The following is an 8,116-nucleotide window of genomic DNA, read 5'->3' on the forward strand; positions in this document are numbered from 1 at the left end:
TCTTCTTTTAGAGTTCAAAAGCAGATCTTGTCAGAGATATGAAGCACCTACCGATCTATGTCCCATGTCACCACACACCTTCCTTTCTGACCCCTTTTTGGAGCAAAACTATCAGAGTCAGCAGAATTAAACTAGCATAAGAACACCAGTCCATACATTTTCCTGTAATTTTTTTATTCTGCTTTTTTTTTTCTATTTTTACCCAGAAAGATAAATCTTATCTGTGTCATGCCACTAGGCTTCGGAATGTAGTTTGTCTGGAGAGAATTCTCTCAATAAATGAATATTTTAATGATATTTACCTTCCATTTCACCAAGGTTCTTTTTAGGAACAAGGAGTTGCCTACAGAGAGGTGTAGTCTCCATAATTTGAGAGCTAAAACTCATTTTAGGAGAATTTTAAAGGTGAATATATTTGTCAAAAAAATTGGCATCTGTTCTTAGGTGAAAACATATATTGATCAAGCATAGGGACTAGAAATATAACAAAGTCACAAATATAGAATTTACGTGTCCTGGGTGCTGCTCTCAGCATTTTACATCTTTTAATTCATTCCTTACAACACTCCTATAAAACAGGTACCATTACTATCCTCAATTTAGTGATGAAGAAACTATGACAAGCCCAAGATCCCACAACCTATAACTGGAATACTCAGGACCCATACCCAGGAAGCTATAACTGGAATACTCAGGACCCATACTCAAGCTCTAGAGCGTGGGCTCCTCACTACTCCATTGACTCAAATAAACATTTCTTGGATAAATAAACAAGTAAATTAAAGAATGAAAGAATGGTTAAACTCAGTAGTTTTCTAGATATGTTTCTTAATGTGTATTTTGTTTCTCGATATGTGTTTTGTTAAACTAGCAGCATCTGTGTGAGTTTTATTAATGTCTAGAGATCCAGAAAACACAAAAACACCTCTGTATCTGGGTGAGTGAGTGTGTATGTGTATGTGTGTGTGGTTGTTTAATACTGGAAAGTTTGCTAGTCTACGGCCATGCCACCCTGAGCGTGCCCAGTCTCATCTGATCTCGGAAGCTAAGCAGGGTTGGGCCTGGTTAGTACTTGGATGGGAGACCACCTAGGAAGACCAGGTGCTATTGGTGTTTAAAAAAAAGAAAGTGGAAAGTTTGCAGATGAGTTTTTGAGGTAATTTGATTTTGATAAAATTAACAATATCTTTCAAAGACTCTTCTAGTAAATCAAGACTAAAATTGGGCCTAGCAACCATATGACAACTTAGAAGAAAAATTGGGGCTAACAATTTAAGAAACTTCAGCAAGTAAACATAGAATGTAAGTTGAAAACAAATTCTTTTATTTTGGTAACTGATCATTTTTAGAAATCAAATTTAGTAGTTCTTTTTTACTTATTTTTCTTAGGTCTGTCCAGAGAGAAAGGGATGATATGTTTGAAAAGCATTGCGTGAAGGATTGTACATGATGTTGGTGAATTGGTGCCTTGTTAGATTTCATCTGTGTATAGTGTGCTGCCTACCAGAGTTCATAGAATCACTTGAACAAGGTATCTAACAGTGTCATATACTATAAAGTTCTTCGGCCTCTGTATACGAGTACTACCATTGTGACAGGTTTATTTTTGACCAATAAAAGTGATGGATTTGATAGTTTGAAAAGGTGAGAAATCAATTAGGCTCTTTTATTTTCAATTAATAGAGCTTTCCAAGTTGAGGGTGGGGTGGATTTTTTAAAAAAATAATCGATATGTGTGTTTACTTACAACCCCTCATCAATGTAGAATGGGATTGTGCCCTTGTAGGGTAGCACAAATTGGAAATGATAATATTCTCTATTAAGTTTCAGTTTAGTCACCATGGATTGTAAACTTGCTAGGATGGACATCCTGGGATATTTAACACACGTACTGCTGCTAAGTGTCATCTTTTTAGTTTTGTGCTGGTGGACCTGGTCTATCCCCAGTGGCTTCATCTTGTTAGATTTGACCCTTGCTCCAACCTTTCTAGATTACGACATTAGATAGCCTTTTCTTTTCAGGTTTGTGTGATCTATAAATTTGATGAGTTTTGCATTCTCCAGGTTATAGAGACATATATCAGATAAGAAAGAGCTAATGGCAGAATCTTATAGTTCTCTGGCAATAGCAAGAAGAAGCTACAACCTATTAAGAAATTGATAAGCTAAACAACTAATTTTTGACTAACCTAATCTTAAATAAAGTGACTATTTTGAATGCCAGCTAGATTAGTAAATTTTACAAAGGACACATTAGAGACAACTGAAGCCATTAAGATATGTTATATTTAAATGAGATTAGAGCCTGGTATTTTGAAAGAAAATAAAACTTCACATTGAACAGTAAGACATCTAAAAAAATTATTTTAAATCATCTTTGCAAATTGTTGCATCCATTATAGAGTATACAGAACCAAGAGCAGGCACTCAAACATTAGTTGACTGAGTAAAAATAAAATGAGAGTTATCCTCCTTAAATCAGTTTATTAGTAGTAAACTAAAATCAGCATTCTCTAAAATGTGCCTAGATGGTTACTTTTTTGCACAATGTTTTACTTAAGAACTACTCTTGTTATATCACTTTAATACACACAGTCTTTTAGTGGCTATCTGCTTCCTACCCAGTTACTTTGCCTGGATTCTAAGGCCGTCTACAATTTGACTTCAACCTGCCTATCCAGTCCCCATGCCCACTAACTTGCTTCCTTCTTTGTAATTAAGACAGTCCTCATTGTCTCTCAAACACACCACATAATTATTTTCATTGTTTGGTTCAAGTTCTCCAGGCCTATTTGCTCTTCGCTTTCCTACTCATTCATCCAAGTCTTGCCCATTCTTCAAGGCCCAGCTAAAATCCCATCCTCTCCCTAGCAAGTTTTCTTATAGCTTCAGTATTCATCTGTTTCCCTCTTCTCTGAAATCATTCAATTATTCATTCGATGAATATTTGATGCTAAGTGTTCAGAATTATGCCAGCATCGGTATAAGAGACACTTTCCCTGCTTTGTAGTCAGACTGTCTGGATTTGATTCAAAAAGTAACCATTTGAATTTGATATAGTAGTTCTTTGACATTAAACGGTTTTTTTAACTGCCTCCATTTCCTCATTTTTAAAATGGGAGTAATAATAATACCTATCTCACTAGGTGTTTGTTATTATTAAAGGAGATAATTAAAGTTTAAGGGCAGTGTTTTATTTAGAAAAATGTTTAATGAATAATCACTGTTTTGTTATATGAGACAGAACAGTAAAGAGGCAACTGCAATTAAGAGTAATGAGCGCACTGAAAGAGATGAGTACAGGGTACTGTGAAACCACAGGAAAAGCAAGGAACCTAACTTTAGAGAGCAGGACAGGCTTCCTGGAGGAAGCGATTCCTGAGCTGGGGACTGGAGGATGAGTAAAACACCTACAGCACTCAACTGTCTGTACAACTCTTCAGTTGCATGCTCAACTTTACACATGAGAGCGTTCGTTCCTAAGTTTCCAAGGAATGTTGTTCATGGAATTGGACTTCGTAAACCCATTCCTTATCCAAAGCACTGCACACGCAGTTCCTTCCCCAAACAAAAACCACCCTGCGTCCACCCAGCACTCTTGGGAAATTTTAAATATGAGATAGATGCTTTCACTATGTAATTATGAATTGGCAATGTGATTAAAATATAGAAATAAAATGTAACCTATCAAATCAGTAATTTTACACTGAATCGTGTCCTCCACTATATGCCCAGCTACTCAGGTTGTTTTAGAATCCACTCATTATCACCTAATGAGGGGAAAAAGAAACAAACTATGGCATGTGCTGTCTTAATTTTTTTCTTCCTTCATGCTCATAATATTGTTATATATACTTTCCTGTTACTATTGCTTCATGTATCTCAGTCTGTCTCCAACCCCACCTGCCCCTTCCCCTTACTGAGAAGTATTGCATCTACTTGAGGATGTGGGCCATGGAAGGCTGCTGCATCCAACCTGCAGGCTGGGTGCTCCCTACTTAATTGCAGCGGGCACCATCCTCACAGTGCACGATATAAACATCCCCCTGGAGCTAAGCAATGTGGCAGCTTGCGGGGGGAGGGTCACCGTAAGAGTTCCTTTGTAGGTATATAGCTAGTGTATCTAAGGTAGTCAATCAATAAATATTGGTCTTTTAATTGACTATTGTTTGAAGGGACAAACTCTTGTTTTACGTTTCATAGTCGACAACCATTTAAAATTTTCCATGTGCTTTTCATCTCTAGTATTTGAATATTTTTTCTAATAATAATTCATTTTAAATAATCAACATAAATGTTAACCCAGAATTAAAACATTTAAACAAATCTATTTGTTGAGGACCTAGATGTTATTTATGTCAATGTAAAATTTCTATTGTTAATTAATAAATGTATTTGTATGTGCCTCTGTAATAAATCCATTAGGTGAAATAAGATTTGGATATAAGGGCACAACTTCACCAGATTTTTATTTTCACTTGTAACATCTCACAAAATATTCTTTGAGTATTTATAAAACAGTGACTAAGACAAAACCTTCTCTAAATATATCTCATATTAAAATAAACAATTTAACCAGTATGTCTTAGACTGACACCAAAATGGATAATTCTGGAAATAACAGCTACATGTACTATTGCTTGGTAGTTTCTTTCTTTTGGCTGATTTCATGATGTACAGTATTTTCTCCAAAACTAACTAAAAGGAGCTTTCTCTCTGAGTTTCAAAGAGGAAGCAGAATGCAATAGTCACTTAAAATTCAGAAATTAAACATTTTTAAATGCGACCTCAATTAGAGCTCACAGATCCACGTTATAAAAGATGCTCACTATTTATTAAAAAGCAAATGCTATAATAACCCTACATTTGGAATCAATTGAAATGCACAGGTGCTTTTAGGTTGACTTTTGATCTCCTCTGATTTGTGGCACAGATAACAGTAAATGATGGACTAATTAATTTATGCACAGTGTCATGGCAAGTTAATGAATATGGTAAAGTGAGTAGTTGGCCTTTTCAGGCTACCTTAAGTGCATTATGCACTTTAAACTCTTTGTTCAAATCTGAGGACCTGTCATTGGTACTTGAGGAATGTTTTCAACTTCTTAGTCTGCCTCGAGACTGTGTCCCAAGTCTCTTTAATTGTCCATCTTGCTATAAACGTTGGCTCTTGTTTATGTCCCCTAACCTTGACAGGGCAAATGCAGGGCTGTGGCCTGATCATAAATGATGCTTTCTACATGTGAATTTTACTCTGATCAAGAGATCAATTTGCTATTTCTAGTGCTGCTCCACCCCAGACTGACTGCTGAGTGTGCATGTATACACAAACATATGTAATTTTTTTGCGTGTGTTTGTGATTGTTGTCATGAAATGTAGAGAAAAGAATAGAACTAAGTTGTATTGTTTGCTTCTTATATGCACTTCTTGTAAGGTACTTCCTTACTTTATTTTCTTTAAACTTCACAATTTAAGAACAGAAAGTGTACTTGCCCAATTAAGGCATTTGTAAGGAATATACGTAAGAAACAAGTGAGACAGAGAGGTCACGTACTCAAGGTTACACATATAAAAGGATGGAGCCACGATTTATACGTAGGATTTCATGCCCCTTTTCTAAAGAGTGTTTCTCATTCTTAGACTTACAGCAGAATCTCCTCAGGCACTTGTTTAAAATGCACACATTCCTTGCCTCATGGAAACCTAGGGATAGGTCCCAGAAAAACTGCCCTAGTGTGTCCAGAAAGTTCAAGAAATAATAGACTTTAAATGATCAAGAAATATTAGAATAAAGCATCTGAAAATCCAAATGACTTTTCCACTTAAAGCATAGTTTTATGGAAAGTGTCAGGTACCTGAAAATAAGGTTTTATAGTGACAAATGTCTTTTCAGGGATGATTATGGCTTTATGCAAAGTCAATGCCAATAAATCTTTTCTACAAAGCTCAAGTTTCAGTCCAGCCTGGCAGTAAATCATTTTCCCTGGAACCACAGTTTCAAAAAGAAAGCCAGCGAGGACAATATGAATATTGCTTTCCTGGCACTAGCTATCTAAAGATTAGTTGCATTGGCATAACTTTTCTCTCATGACCTGTTTTTAAATTAAAAATAAAAAAATAGTCATTCATCTATGTAGAAAATTATAAAAATGAAATGTGGAAATAAACCAGAGCCTAAGACATCCAAAAGGAAATCAGCATTCTGAGCATTAAATGAGCATGCTTTTTTTTTTGATGAGTAAAGTGAAGGTACACCATTGACATTCACTGAGCTACCAAAAGAAAAGAATGTTAATTTACAAAGAAGACCTTATTAACCTGCTAATTAATACTAATTTAGATTAATATTCAGAATTCCTAAAGTATTTTTTTAAAGAGAGATGATCTGATTCTTCATTTTCTCACGATTTCATCTTAAATCTTATTTTAAATAGGCCTGTTTTTTTTTGTTTGTTTGTTTTTTTAAAAAGCATACCATTTCCAGAATCTCAACACATATTAAGTTTTGGGAATAAACTCACCATTAAGGGAAAAGTGCTTCTGCAAAGGCATTCAGTTTTGAAAAAAAAGGAAAAATAAAGTGTGAAAACAGCTGGTAGCAAAGAAAGGCATCCGAATGCCAAGTATTAGCCGACAGAAGAGCAGCTAAAGCAACAAGAAATCAAGGGAGGGAGGAAGCTGATCTATGGAGGATAGAAAAGAAAGAAGAGGGTCGACTTCAAATGTAACCGATTTGGGGAGGAGGGGAGAGTCTGATTTCAAAATCGATTCAGCCCATCTGAAAAAAATCATGAAATGTGAATAATCATATCAGATCTTGCTTGAGTCAGGCACAAGAACCTACAAAGTAAAGGAGATTTCTTTATTAATGCTAATTGGAGCCAGAGAATGAATGATCTAATTTAGAGACTTCTCTGATTCACTGATTATGGATGCTTAGGAATGAGTGAAAATGTAATCATTTTTTCACTTTTCAACAAATAATCTTTTAAAATGTGTAACAGGATAATTTTCCCCCCAAACTGACAAGTTGAGAGTGTATGAGAGGGAGAGGCATCCTTTCTTGGCTTGCCTTGAAGTTTCGCTGGCCGGGCTCATCCAGTCGGAATAGGAAGGACAGGAAACAAGCTACCAAATGCAGAATGCAATAGCCGGTTTTCATTAAAGGCATTATTCATGAAAGAGGTGATAACAAGGATGGAAACACTCCAAGAACTGGGATGCCTGCCTGGTCATACCAATTCTGCCACATAGGCACAGAGACAGCAAATGAGTCAAAGATGAAAACACAAGTCAAGCCTGCCAGCTTCCACTCATTGACCTGGCCACCTTGAATATTGTTAATTTTCATAGGTCTTCTTTAGTCTCTCTATGGGGTAACTTTCCCTATTTCTGTTGATTAGATACTACCTATCAGAGACACTCTGGGGAAATAAGATAAACACTTCTTCTGTAGCTCGTATTTTAAAAACATGAAAACATTCTATAGAAAGATTCTATTTAGCATTTTATTTTATTATTAGTTTCAAGTATACAGTTCTTGGTTAGATATTTATATAGTTTATGAAATGATCCCCACAATTACTCTATCACCCCTCTGTCTCTTCACATAGCCATTACATAAGATTCTATTTAAAGAATCAGTTTATCCCATTATCGCCAACGCAAAGCAGTGAGGCTACTTCTCGATAAGAACCAATCTGCCCTTTTGCTACTTTGTTTCCCCTTCAGCACCATAGTGATGCTCCTTTTAATAAAATTTTATCTGAAGAAGATGCTAGAGAAGTGAGACATCATGGGATCTTCCATAGGACTGGATGATGTAGAGATGACAATGGTCTCTGGCTGTGCTAGCAAAAGTCAAAACTTAACGTAGGAGTATGACATCTCAAGCAGAAAACCACTGTTGTCCAAGGACCAGCTACTAATGATTAATCTAGATTTGGTCCTGGAACCACAATATTCCTCTACTGGTCTTATTTTGTGTTCACGACGGCCCAGAAGAACCTGATCTTTTCTATGGAAAAATCCACTAATGGCATTTTCTTCCAGGCTAATTGGCAATTGAATAATCTTCTTTTGTTCAGGCAATTGCTCTTCATCACTAAGAAGTTT

At 35.9% G+C, this 8,116-nt stretch overlaps 1 pseudogene; it reads left to right on the plus strand.

The window, feature by feature from the left end:
* The first annotated feature begins 994 nt into the window (after positions 1-994).
* Positions 995-1,113, plus strand: LOC112483585 (annotated as a pseudogene).
* Positions 1,114-8,116: the final 7,003 nt, after the last annotated feature.

This window comes from Pteropus alecto, unplaced genomic scaffold, assembly GCF_000325575.1.
Source record: "Pteropus alecto unplaced genomic scaffold, ASM32557v1 scaffold164, whole genome shotgun sequence".
Classification (NCBI taxonomy): Eukaryota; Metazoa; Chordata; class Mammalia; order Chiroptera; family Pteropodidae; genus Pteropus; species Pteropus alecto.